The sequence below is a fragment of the Macaca fascicularis genome, chromosome Y (assembly GCF_037993035.2).
Source record: "Macaca fascicularis isolate 582-1 chromosome Y, T2T-MFA8v1.1".
In the NCBI taxonomy this organism is placed as follows: domain Eukaryota; kingdom Metazoa; phylum Chordata; class Mammalia; order Primates; family Cercopithecidae; genus Macaca; species Macaca fascicularis.
Window position 1 is genome coordinate 4,533,798 of NC_132903.1, and position 14,947 is coordinate 4,548,744.

Here is a 14,947-nt window from a genome sequence, read left to right on the forward strand (position 1 = left end):
CCCAGGATGGAGTGCAATTGCATGGTCTCTGCTCACTGCAACCTCTGCATCTTGGGTTCAAGTGATTCTCCTTCCTCAGACTCCCAAGTAGCTGGGATTATGGGTAGTAATGCTCAGTTTAAATCCAATGTATCTGACAATTTTCTATCATCTAGATGATCTGTCTAATGATGAGAGTGAAGTGTTGAAGTCTTCAATTACTATTGTATGTGAGTATCCCTTTCCCTTTAATAATATTCACTTTATATTTCTGGCAGTTATAATTTTGGTTGCATATATATTTAGAATTGGTATATCCTCTTGCTGAATCGATCCCTTTATCATTATATAAAGATCTTATTGGATTCTTTTTGCTTTTTTGAATGTAAGTTTATTTTATGTAAACATAGCTACTTCTATAGTAGCTACATTTACAATTGGCTAATAGTATTTTTTGGCACCCTGATTTCTGTTTGCCTGGAATATTTTTTTCCATCCTTTTACTTTTAGTCTGTATTTGTCCTAATGCACAATATGAGTTCTTGCAGGCAGAATGTAGTTCAATTATTCAGGAAAGCCCATTTAGCCAGCATATATCTTTCAAGTGGACAATTTAATCTATTCACATTCAAGGTTATTTGCCAAGACCACCTCGGTCATGGAGACTCCAACCCAGCGGCCCTAGAGGAATTGAAAACACAGACACAGAACTAAAGTGCAAAGTGGGATGAGGGGCTAACAGGCTTCAGAGCTGAGAGCCATGAACAGAGTTTGACCCGTATATTTATTGACAGTAAGCCAGTGGTAAGCATTGTTTTTATAGGCTATGGATTAGCTAAAAGCATTTCTTATGGGAAAGAAAGCATTCTTACCTGAGGAGTAGAGAAACAGGCTCTTGCTGATTATCTGCAGCAAAAGCATGTTGTTAAGGCACAGGCTGCTCCTGCTATTGTTTGTGGTTTGAGCAGTTTTCTGCTCCAGGTGGGCCAGGTGTTCCTTGCCCTGCTCCAGTAAACCAACAGCTTCTAACAGTGTGCATCATAGCCATAATGAGCATGTCACATTGCTGCAGAAATCCTGTTTATGGCCAGTTTCTTTAAGGCCTGTTTATGACAGGCTTAGGGCCTATTCCCAGCAGTTATTAATATCTGAGGGCTAATTTCTGTAATTTTATTAATTGAATTCTGGTGGTTTTGTATAGCCCTTTTCTTTTCTTTCTCTTTGTTTATCATTGTAATTTCGTGATTTTCTGTAGTAATTACATTTGAAGTCTTTCTCTTCCTTATTTGTGTGTTTGCACTACCAGTGGGTTTTATAGTAGTGTGTGTTTTCACCATGATAGACACTGTTGTTTCACTTCTAGATATAAAATTCCCTTAAACCTTTCTTATAGGGCAAATGGTGATAAATTTTTTCACCTTTGCTTATCTGGAAAATAATTTATTTCTCCTTTATTTATGAAGGATAACTTTATTGAATATATTATCCTTGATTAACAGTTTTGTTCTTTCAGCACTTTAAATATATCATCACATTCTCTCCTGGCCTGTAAGGTATGTACTGAAAAAAAATTCTTAGTCTGATGAGGATTTCGAAGTGACCAGAAACTTTTGCTATTTCTAGAATTCTCTTTATTTTTAACTTTAGACAGTTTGAATACAATGTACCATGCAGAAGACTTTTAGAACTGTGTGCACTTGGGGATCTCTGAGCTTTCTCTATGTGGACATTTAAATTGCATGCTGGGCTACAAAATTTTCCCCGATTCTTTCATCATATCGGTTCCCTAACCATCCTTCATCCAGTATGTGATGTTGCCAGGGAGGTGTTCTGATTACTTGGAGGAGAAGCAGCTTTCTGGCTTTTGGAATTTTCAGTATTTTTGCACTGTTTTTTCCTCATCTTTGTGGATTTATGTACCTTTGATCAATGAGACTGATGACCTTTGGATGGGTTTTTGTGGAGGGTCTTTCTGTTGATGTTGTTGTTGTTTTCTGTGTGTTGGTTTTTCTTCTAACAGTCAGGCCCGTTTCGCAGGTTTGCTGCAATATGCTGGGGATCCACTCTAGACCCTGTTCTTCTGACTATCACCAATGGAAGATGCAGAACAGGAAAGATTGCTGCCTGCTCCTTCTTCTGGAAGCTTCATCCCAGAGGGACACTGATGTGTTATCACCTCTAGCTCTCCTGTATGAGGTGTCTGTTGTCCCCTGTTTGGTGGTCTCTCCCAGTAAGGAGGCATGGGAGTAGGAGCCTGCTTAGGAGGCAGTGTGTCCCTTAGCAGAGCTAATCCTGTATGGTGGCAGAAACCTCCTTATTGGCATCAGCTGCTCTCTTCAGAGCTGGGAGGCAGGAGAGATTAAGTCTTCCAAACCTAAGACTGCTGCCGACCCTCCCCTGACATGCTCTGTCCCAAGGATATGAGAGTTCTCTCTGTAAGCCCCTGACTGGAGCTGCTGGATTTTCTGCAGAGATAGGCTGCCCAGTCAGGAGAAATCTAGAGAACCAGTCTGACCACAGCCGCTTTGCTGCACTGTAGTGAATTCTGCACACTTTCCTTAGCATTGTTAGGGGAAAACTGCCTACTAAAGCCATAATAATGAAGGTCACCCCTCCGCTACCAAACTCAATCATCCCAGGCAGACTCCAGACTGCTAAGCTGGCAGTGAGAATTTCAAGCCGGGGTCCTGGTGGTGTAGGCTGACAAGGGAATCTCCTGCTACGTAGATTGCAAAAACCCATGGGAAAAGCGTAGTAGCCTGTGTGGGTAGCATAGTCCCTTACTACTTCCTTTGGTCGGAGGAGGGAGGTCCTCAGCTCCATGCACTTCCTAGGTGAAGCAATACCACACCCTGCTTCTACTTGCTGTCTGTGGGCTGCACCTACTGCCTAACCTGTCCCAAAGAGATGAACAGGGTACCTCAGTTGGAAATGTAGAAGTCACCTGCCTTCTGCATTGGTCTCACTGAGAGCTACAGACTGGGGCAGTTTCTATTCTGCCAACTTGAACGCTTCCCTTAATTGTGGTTTCTGATTTGCATTTCTCTAGTGATCAGTGATGTTGAGGGTTTTTTTCATATATTTGTTGGCCAAATGTAGGTCTTCTTTTGAAAAGTGTCTGTTTATGTCTTTTGCTCACTTGTTAATAGGATTATTTTTCCTTACACATATTTTGAGTTCCTTACAGACACTGGATATGGAAATTAGACCTTTGTCAGATGCAGAGATTGCAAAAATTTTCTCCCATTCTGTGGTTGTCTGTTTACTATGTTGGTAGTTTCTTTTGCTGTGCTGAAGCTCTTAAGTTTAATTACATCCTACTTGTCAACTTTTGCTTTGGTTTTTTCATTTTCTGAAGGAGAAGAAAACTCAGTTTGCAGGTAGGAAAATTATGTGATCCATGTCAAACTGAATGTAGGACAGGCATCCACTGAGAAAAAACACCTGTTATGGAAAAGTCCAAGGCAATAGAACTATCATGGATATAACAATTAAAATATTTACTTTTCCACTTATGAGTATAAGAATTAGTCATTTGGTGTTACATTTCACTTTATTCTAAAACTAGTGGCAGTATATTAATCAAACCACTAAAATGGGTTTTTATGTTAACTTCGAAGGCAAAAAGTTTTTTTGTTAGTTGGAATTATACTTCTCCAGCCAATATAAAACTCTTTGGCTAGTGAGAAAATTCTATTCATTTTACCTATCAAAGTCATAAAAATTTAGTGCCAAATTTTGCCTTTCCATGTGCACTCAAGAAACAATCTCCCTCTGTTCTATCCCGTGTCGCCCCCTCCTGCTAAGTCTGCAGATTCTAACTTATATCACTGTCATAACTACTTATTTTTTTCCACATTCCTGAAATCTTCATTTCCTCTTAAGGCTTCTTTCTCATGTCTGGTCACTTCAGGTTGCTAGTTCAAATTACCATAGACTGCGTACCTTAAACAGAAGAAATTTTCTCACAGTTCTGGAGGCTGAAGTCTAAGATCAAGGTGCCAGCAGACCCAATGTCCAGATGTCAAATGATCAGGTGTCCAGAACCAAATGGTGAATGCCTATTTCTCAGTTTGCAGACAGCCCTCTTTTTACTGTATTCCTCTATGACAGAGAAGACAAAAATAAATTAAATAAATAAATAAGAAAGCAAAAGCTCTCAAATCTTTTATAATGGTACTAATGTCATTCACAAGGGATCTGTCTTTATTACCTAGTTAAATTCCCATAGACCCTAACTCCTAATTCCCTTACATTGTGGTTTAGGATCTCAACATCTAAATTTGGGGGAACTAAAACATTTAGTGCAAAATACAAGATAAAGACAGGATGGGGGATTTCTGCAAGAAGAGATGGGGTTTGGGAACAGTAAAACTTCCTCAGTGGACAACTCTGTTTTACAACAAGAAAAACTGGAAGAAAAACTCCTGTTTTCAACAAAGAGCCAAAAGTTTTTAGCTGCTGCTCCTCATCTCTCTCTCTGTTTCCCCTTCTCACCTTACTATTTCAGTCTCATCTTATTCCTGAGAGTTGTCTAGTGATATAAATAATAAGGGAAGGGAAAACCAACCTTTCTTTTCCACAAGAATATCCCTTTCTATTTAAACTCTTCAACGTAGCCTCTTTAACCCTCTACATTTCCCATCATATGGGCTCCAAATCAGTTTCTTCCTCCTTAGTCCTGTGTTCTCCCATTTCCTAATAAGACAAATTCAATTCAAGAAATCTTTGCAATAAATTATGTACAAAAGAAACACAGGTATTTCTAGGTACGGTCAGTGCTCCAACACTTCTGTATGAAAAATGAGCTGGTCAATACCTAAAGAGAAATCATGTTAGACACAGAGAGATTACAAGGGCATTTCTAACATATGTTTCTCTATAAATAAGATCTAACACTATTACAGCAGCAATACAGTTTTGAAGTAAACTGCTCTTACAAAATAAAGCAGAAACCAAAAACTGAAGTTAGCACTCCCTGAAGGCGATCCCTCCCCAAAAATACTAAAATGCTTGGCAAAAAGTATTAGAATCAGCCTTATCAGAAATCCAAAAATAGTCAAAAGTATACCAAAACCAAAAACCAAAAGCCAAAAATCTTAGCAAGTAAAAAAGCCACTACAGCACATTAGTGTTGTATTGTCTTTTAACTTAACCTAGTTCCACCTCTTTTCCTAGCGTGCCAGAAAACGTGAAGATGATAGCCCACATACGTGGTGTGTGTGTACTCAGTTTCATAAGGAACAAAATGAACCTTGCTCCAAGAAAATGAATAGTTTTTGTTTGACTTTAATGGAAATTATTTTATGGACTTTCATAAGGTATGTTGCTTTGCCTTACCTAGCTTGGAGTTCATGTGGTCCTCAAGAAAAGCCAAATTAATAAGCCTCTACTGTTGGCAGTAAAACAGGAACAGCAACAAGAAACGACAATGTTGAAGACCATAGTAGACACAATGAAAGCCTAAAAGGAAAGGACATAGAGTAAAATTTTAGGAGAAAATAGGGTCTTTTAAAGACTGCTATGTATCAGAGACACCTATAAAGCCACATACATGCTTAGGAAACACCTGTAAACACAATACGGCAAAAACTTTAGTGTTTTTTGTGTCTTTACACTCAGGCAAGAAAGAAGGCTAAGAGAGTATTGTAAATTGGCCACGCTAAGCATTGAAGAAGTGTTCCAATGTACAGTCAATCAACAAAGACATAGAAAAGCATTTCCTTTTTCTCCTCTTCCTCTTTTCTTTCTTACTTGTATATGTAATAACGTTCAAAATATCCACTTTTCAACAAAACAGATGCAGAATACAAAGATACAAGAAAGCACACTCATTAACAAGAAAAAATTACAAAAACTGTTTTGGGGGAACCAAAATGTTGGGTTTAGACAAACTTTAAATCAACTGTTCTATACATGCTTAAGCAACTAATGGAAACTGAAGACAAAGAACTAATCAAGAAAAATATATAAGAATAGAAATACAGGTAATAGGTAATTATTTTAAAAGATAACTAACAGTAATTTTAGAGTTAAAAATACAGTAAGTGAAATAAAAAATCCAGTAGGGAGGTTCAGAAGCATATTGAAGCTTTAAAAAAAAAAAGTCTGGGAACGGTGGCTCACACCAGTAATCCTGGCACTTTGGGAAGCTGAGAAGGGCACATCCCAAGGTCAGGAGTTTGAGATCATCCTGGCCAACATGGTGGAATCCTGTCTCTACTACAATACAAAAAATTAGCCAGGTGTGGTGGTGTACACCTGTAGTCCCAGCTACTCAGGAGTATGAGGCAGGGGAATCATTTGAACCCAGGATGTGGAGGTTGGAGTGAATCGATATCATGCCACTGCACTCTAGCCTGGCAACAGAGCAAGACTCTGCCTCAAGTAAAAAGAAAAAGAAAAAAAAAGTAAGAATAAGTGATCTTGCAGATAAGTAAACTGTAATCATCTAGTCTGAGAAGTAGAAAATAAAAAGAATTTTAAAAATTATCATACTCTTAGAGACTTGTGGGACGTGACCAAATGACTACTATATGCATTATGTGAGTTGAAAGTTGGAAATAAGTTGAAAAGACAGATAATATTTGAAGAAATAACAGGTAAAAGCTCCCAAATTTGATAAAATACATGAATCTAAAAACTTAAGAAGATTCATAAACTCTAAGCAGAATCAACTAATAAAAGAGATTCACACTGAGACACAATATAATCAAACTGGAAAATGACAAAAAACAGAGAACTTTGAAAGCAGCTGGAGAGAAGCAAATTGTGAAAATGGGATCCTTGATAACATTAAAGGCCCATTAAACACCATAAATCCAGTCCTTAGAATGGCATATTCAAAGCACTAAAAGAAACCACATTAACCATGAATTTTATTGCACCAACAATTCCCAATGTAAAATAAAGGTGAAATTAAGACATTTCCAGATAAACAAATTGATTATTTTGCTATCTGCCCTACAGCAATATTAAGAGGAAAATAAAATAAAAAGGCACAGGGCAGAAAATTGATACTATATGAAGAAATAGAAAAACACTGGCAAAGGCAAATACACAGTTAAATACAAAAGCCATTATTGTTAAATTTTTGGTTTGTGTAATTCCTTTTTCTATACAATTTTGAAGAAAAATGCATAAAACAATAATTTCCAATCTATGTCAATGGACACACAACTTACAAAGATGTCATCTGTGACAATACAAAACAAAGGTGGTGAGATGTGCCTGTAGCTTCCTAATCTCAATCGTCCTAATCTAGAGTTTTTGTATACTATTAAATTTAAATTGGTATTAATCCAGTAGGTTTTGATAAGGTTAAAGGTTAAAATGATAATTTTAATCCCCAGGGTAACAGCTAAGAAAACAACTTTAAAAATACAGAAAAGTAAATAAAAGGGAATTCAAAATGACATATTACAGACAACAAGTTAAACTAAATAGAAGACAGTTGTGGTGGAATTGAGGAACAAATAGAAACAAGTAGCAAAATGGCAGAATTAACTCTTTCCTTATTTAAATTATGTTAAATTTAAATAGATCAAACTCACCAATTTGAAGATAGATTGGCAGAGTACCATCAGTAAACAGAAGATTAGGAAGCTACAAGCCCAGCTTTTCTCAGAGAGACACCCAGATAACGATGCTATATGGGCCAGAACATCTTTGTGAGAACCCTAAAGACATGCTGACAAAAAGTCCCCAGGCCAACATAAAACCCAGAAGGGATTCCAGCAAGTGGTTAGAAAATTTGAAGCATTTTCATACCTGTGTATATCCCTTCCCCTAGGAAAACCACAGTTGTTTTGCAGTGAGTAGGTATATGTAAATCTACACCTAAAGGCCAATGGAGCTGAGACGCCAAAGAAAGAGGCTGACAGGGCAAGTTATCGTGGCTCACACCTGTAATTCCAGCACTTTGGGAGGCAGAGGTGGGAGGATCCCTTGACATCAAGAGTTCAAGACCAGCTTGGCCCACGTGGTGAAACCCCATCTCTGCTAAAAATACAAAAATTAGCTGGGCATGGTGGTGCATGTCTGTAATCTAAGCTACTCAGGAGGCTGAGGCAGGAGAATAATTTGAATTCGGGAGATGGAATTTGCAGTGAGCTGAGATCACACCACTGTACTCCAGCCTGGGCAACAGAGAGAAAGTGTATCTCAAAAAAAAGGAAGAAGAAGAAGAAGAAGAAAGAGAAGAAGGAGAAGAAGGAGAAGGGGAAGAAGGAGGAGGAGGAGAAGGAGAAGAAGAAGAAGGAGGAGGATGAGGAGGAGGAGGAGGAGGAGAGAAAAAAGAAAGAAAGAGGCTGACAAATCCAGTTTCTCAGAAAAACAAACAAACAAACAAAAAACCTAACGGAGACAAACAGAAGTGATGTATCTGCAGCTGCAAGATGGTGAAGGAAGCATTTTGGATAAAACTGTGCATCTGGCCATACCTAAGACTTTCTGGGAAAACTTGTGGCCATTGGGGAGGTTATATAAGCATCTTTAGGAGGGTTTAGCAATGCTACAGGGAGTGTTTAAAGACATTGCTACAGGTGTAAAATATTGATCATGATGGCAATTTTGCTTCAAAATGACATTACTCTTGTCATATAACAAGCTATTTTCCTGTAATACCATATCCAGGAGGAAACCTCCCTAAACTAAGAATCATTCTTTGGCAGAGCAAACAGGGCATTTTGCATTCAGTGTTTTGATTTGTCTGAGATTTTCTGAAACACTACTTTCACCTAAACACTAATAGGACTGGCAGCATAACTTGAAAGTTGATGAAAAATGTGGAGACGGTAGCCATTTAGAGACACAGTTCTGCATGCAAAACTTAGAAGAATCAACATCGCAGGAAAAATCTGGGATGTTCCAAAACCTCTGAACTGATTGGTCAAGCTCTTCCCTTGCTCTAAGCCAGTATGTTAAGACTAGAAGAGATGTGTCTCTTTTTTCCCTTCCAACAGTTCAGATTGCAGCAAAAGTTTACATATGATTGAAAGAAACAGAATTGTGGGCAAATTGTAGAAGTTAAAATGAAACCCAAGTGACCAAACCTAAAGAAATGGAGATTTATAAGCAGTCAGACAAAACTTAAAATAACTGCCATGAGAATTCCTGAAAACTAAAGAAAATCAGGAAATGAAATATGAACAAAAAGAGAAATTCAACAAAGAAGTAGAAATCATTTTAAAAACTACAACATCTAGGCTGAGCACGGTGGCTCATGCCTGTGATCCCAGCACTTTCGTAAGCTGAGGGGTGTGGATCACCTGAGGTAAGGAGTGTGAGACCAGCCTGACCAACATGGTGAAACCCTCTCTCTACTAAAAATACAAAAATTAGCCAGTTGTGGTAGCGCATGCCTGTAATCGCAGTTACTTGGGAGGCTGAGGCAAAAGAATTGCTTGAACCCAGGGGCTAGATGTTGCAGTGAGCTGAGATCATGCCATTGCACTCCAAACTGGGCAACAAGAGTGAAACCCCATCTCAGAAACAAAACAAAACAAAACCAAAACCAAAACCAAAACAAAAACAAAAACAAAAAAACAAACCTACAACATCTAGACAGAAATTTTTTTTAAACTGAAAAATTCTCTATATGGATTAAATAGCATTTGAAATAATCAAGTCAGAGATTCAAAAAGTAAAAAGAGTAAAGAAAAACAAAGAGGCCAAGGAATTTATCATATATTATCAAACAGAGCAATGTAAGCATTATGGCAATGCCAAAAGAAAGCAAGAAAGAAACAGAACACATATGTGAAGAAATAATATACCAAGAAAAAGCCATAGAAATTCAAGAAGCCCAAACATTTTTGAAAGAGAAAAAACTCAAAGAGAACCACACCAAGATATATCACATCACATTGACTCTGACTAAAGTCAGAGAAAATGTTGAAAGCAGAAAAACAAAAGTGATTCATTGGCCAGGTGCAATGGCTCACACCAGCAATCCCAGCACTTTGCAAGGCTGAGGCGAGTGGATCACCTGAGGTCAGGAGTTCAAGACCACCTGACCAACATGGAGAAACCCCGTCTCTACTAAAAATACAAAATTAGCTGGGCATGGTGGTGCATGCCTGTAATCCTACCTACTTGGGAGCCTGAGGCAAGAGAATCACTTGAAACAGGGAGGCAGAAGTTGAGGTGGGCTGAGATCACACCATTGCACTCCAACCTGAACAACAAGAAGAAAAAAATAAAAATAAAAAAAAACTTAAAAAAAAAATGGCTCATCACACACAAAGAAGCTTAAATAAGATTATGAAGGGATTTCTCAACAGACACCTTATAAGCCAAAAAAAAGAGGTGGGATGAAATATTCAAACATTGAAAGAAAAAAACTGTCAGTGGTATCTGACAAAACTTTTCTTCTGAAATGAAGACATTCCAAAATAAGTAAATGCTGAGGATGTATAATATGATCAGATCTACTCTATAAGAAATGCTAAAGGGAGTCCTTCACAATGAAATGAAGACAGTGGACAGAAACATGATGTGATAGAGAAATATAAAATTATCCATTAAGATAAATACCTGAACAAATATAGTAAACTGTATTATTTAATTTTGGTGCACAGAACATGAAGACAAAACTTAAAAAACACAAATCTATATTAATAGGTAACATCTAAACATGTAATGTATGATATAAATGAGGTATAACTAAAAGAGTAGACTTTTTCTAAATTTAGAATGTATAATTTTAATACAGTTCATGTGATTACAATGATAATCATATAGTATATAAATATACACAAAAAGATGTGAGAAGATATTCAAAACATGTTACTAAAAATAAAATGAAACAGAAAGAAAGACAGCAAGAGAAAACAGAGAAAAGTAAGAAATACTTGGGAACAGTGAGTTCTTACCTATATTCTGAGTACTTTTGGAGGCCAAGGTGGGCAAATCACTTGAACCCAGAAGTTTGAGACCAGCCTGGGTAATGTGGCATTTTTTTTTTCTTTACAAACAAAAATAAAAACAAAATAGTAATTAGCTGCATGTGGTAGCACACGCCTGTAGTCCCAGCTATTCCAGAGGCTGAGATGGAAGTATCACCCAAGCCAGGCAGGTTTATGCTGCAGTAAGCTGTGATCACATCACTGTGCTCCAGCCTGGGTATGAGAGTGAGACCCTATCTCAAAAAGAAAAGTGAATGAAATATACTTTTCAATCAAGAGATGTAGTTGCCTGAATGCATTAAAAAATCCAAATACATCGTGTCTACAACAAATTCACTTTAGATCTAAGGACATAGACTGAAAGTGAAAGGATAGAAAAATGTATTCCATAATATGGAAAAATACATTCCAGCATAATAAAAACACTACAGACATGGCTGTCATAAGGAAAAAAATTAAGTTAAAAGTTGTTAGAGAATGATATTATATAAGAATAAAAAGGTTATTTTAGTAAAAACATAAAAGAATATAGATATTTGCACCACCATCAACCTGTTCCTAAATATGTTCCTAACTGTTCCAGCCAGTTCCTAAATATGTAAATCAAATATTGACAGGACTGAAGTGAAAAGTAGACAGCAGCACAGTAACAGATGTGTTTGACATCTCAGTTTAAATAACAGAATGAGATAGACGATCAACAGGAATATAGAGGAGTTGAACAACATTATAGATAAATTGGAACAAATGACAAAAATAGAATACTTTATCCAGAATATACATTCTTCTCAAGCTCTACCAAAATGATCTCTAGAATGGACCACATGTTAGGCCACAAAACCAGTCTTAACAAATATAAGATGAATGAAATAATACAAAGTATCTTCTTCAATCATAATGGAATGAAAGAAAATCAACAGAAGGAAAACAAAAAAATCCATAAATATGTGAAAATTATACTGCACACTTTTACACAATGAGTCAAGTAAGTCACAAGGGGCATTAAAAAATACTTGGAGATAAATTCGAGAAAAATATAACATACCAGAACTTATGGGATGCAGCTAAAGCCATCCAGTGGCAGAAATTTATAGATGTAAATATGTACATTAAAAAAGAAAAAAAAAAAGACTTAAGTCAACAACCTAATTTCATACCTAAGGGAACTAGGGAAAAAAAAACAGATGAAAGTGAAAGTTAGCAAAAGGAAGGGAAAAATAAACAGATTAAATCAGAGATAAATAGATAATTTTAAAAAACAATAGAAAGTCAGTGATAAGAATTGGTTTTCTTAAAAAGAAACTAACAAAATTAACACACCTTTTGGTACATTTGCTAAGAAATGGGAAATGCATCAAACAATGAAAATCAGGTATGAAAGAGAAAATATCACAGAAATAAAATTATAAAATAATACTATAAATAACTATAAATAAAATTATAAAATAATACTATAATAACTATAAATAACATAAACAAATTGGGTAATAGATAAAAATGAAGAACTGGTTAAAAATTCCTAGAAACACACCACCTACCAAGACTCACTCACTAACAGAAAATCTTGACAGACGAGTAACTAATAAGATGAAATCAATAATGAAAAACCTTCCAACAATGAAAAGCCCAGGACCAGTGGCTTCACACCAAAGCCAAAAATACCAGGAGCAAAGAAAATCACAGACTAATATTCTTGATGAATACTGGTGTGAAAAAGATTAACAAAATACTAGAAAACTGACACAATAAAATAATTGTACACCATGAGCAAGTGGGGTTTATTTCTGGGATACAAGAATAGTTCAACCCATGAAAATTATTAGTGTAATATATCACTGTAGTACAATAAAGGTAAAAAATACAATCATCTCAATCAATGCAGAACAGCATTTATCAAAATTTAACACTTTCATGATGAAAAACACTCAAAACTAGGAAACACAGGAATGCAACCTCAACATAATAAAAGCCAGATGTGAAAAGCAGACTAGGAAAACAGGAAACTATGAAACACAGGAAAATAACCTCAACAATATAAAAGCCATATATGAAAAGCAGACAGCTAGTGACATCTGCAAGTTGGTAGAATAGTGAGTACCAGCCCTTGATTCCCAGAGACACACCAGTTGGACAATATATGTATAAAAATACCTTTATGAGCAGTTCGTAATCAAGTGAAGAATGTGCAGTACCCCAGAAAAACGCCTCTCCTCATTCTGCACTGCCAAAAGAGATCCCACTAGCCCATGACTTCTCCTGTGTGTGTGTATGTGTGTGTGTGTGATGGGAGAGGGGGTGAAGGAGAGTGGAGTATGTATCCTAAACCCTGCCTTTTTAGGGGCACTGCCCAAAGGATTTGTTTCTGCATCACCTCACCTGGAACACTGAGGAAAATGGCATAGTTCAAATGCCTGGGGGCAGATAAGAAAAAAGAAAATGGGTGGCAGCTTTCAATACTTGCACAGCTTGTTGAGATTGGGAAAACATGGCACACTATGTGAGACATTCCTCATCCCCCAGGAGGAAAAAAAAAGAGTGGAGTGTTCATTCAACATCTTGGTCTTTCGGTGCACCCAAAGGATTGGGTGGCTTTCTCTACCCAACATGGTTCTGCAAGATTGGGAGATGGCACATAATTCTGAGACTTCTTCAAGAACAAGGGAGAAGTCTGGAATATGAATCCAACATCCTGGTCTTTCAGTGCGCTGTCCTAGGGAAAAGTGGGGAAAGATATTTCCCGCTTTTCACTGCAGACTATAGAGCACTGTATATTCATTGCAGACTGTCAAGCGCTGTAAGTTTAAAAGAAGGCATACAAGTCTGATATTGCTCCCCATGAGTGAGGGAGCAAAACCAACTGTGTACATCTATAGAAACAATTTGAGAGGTTCCTAGAATCTTTAGCCAGTCTGATTGGTAAAGATATTTCTCTGCCAAATTCATCTGTAAATGCTGGGAAAGATAGTTTATTTTCTTCAAATGCACAAACACCAATGCAAAATTACAAGAAATACAATGAGGGATATATGGCACAAGCAAATAAGTGATCTCCATTAACTGAAGATCTATGAATGGCCTAACAAAAATTCAAAATAATCATCATTTACTGTAAATTCAAAACTCAGTAAGCTACAAGTGAATATGGCTGGGCAACTAAATGAAACAAGAAAAATGATGCATTAACAAAATCACCATGTCAACAGAGAGATAGAAGCCATAAAAAGAACAAGATATTCTTCAGCTGAAGAATACAATAACTCAACTATAAAACTGAATATAGAGATTCTACAGCAGAGAAGACCAAACAAAAAAATTAGCAAACTTGAAGACAGATGTTTGTAAATTATCCAGTCAGAGGAATAAAAAGCAAAGAGTGAAGGAAGCCTAGGGGACTGGAGGGACAACATAAAATGAATCAACATACAAGTTCTAAGAGTTTTAGAAGAGAAAGAGAATGGGACAGAAAGCTTAAAGAAATAATGGCAAAACTTTCCAGGAACTGGAGAGGTAAATAGAAATCCTGATTCATGAAGTGCAAGGGATCCCAAGGATGAGGAATCTAGAGAGGTCTATGCTAAGACACAGTACAATCAAACTGTCAAAGGACCAATAGAGAATGTTAAAAGTAACAAGAGAAAAGGGACATATTCATTTTGTAACGTCACAAACAGATTTCTTCAAACAAGTTTTGCAAGCCAGAAAGAAATAGGATAATAAATGCAAAAAAAGGATATAACTTGCCAACCAAAACCCCTATCTTGAGGAAAATTGTCCTTCAAAAATAAAAGAGATGGCTGGGCGTGGTGGCTCACATCTGTAATCCCAGCACTTTGGGAGGCTGAGACAGGTGGATCATGAGGTCAGGAGATCGAGACCATCCTGGCTAACACGGTGAAACCCCATCTCTACTGAAAATACAAAAAAAATTAGCTGGGTGTAGTGGCGGGTGCCTGTAGTCCCAGCTACCTGGGAGGCTGAGGTAGGAGAATGGCATGAACCTGGGAGGTGGAGCTTGCAGTGAGCCAAGATTACACCACCACACTCCAGCCTGGGGGACTGAG

General features: G+C 37.1%; 1 pseudogene; it reads right to left on the reverse strand.

Annotated features, from left to right (window-relative positions):
• Positions 1 to 597: 597 nt before the first annotated feature.
• The window catches only part of LOC141409564 (TGF-beta-activated kinase 1 and MAP3K7-binding protein 3-like), a 38,249-nt pseudogene continuing 23,899 nt past the window's right edge, over positions 598 to 14,947 (reverse strand).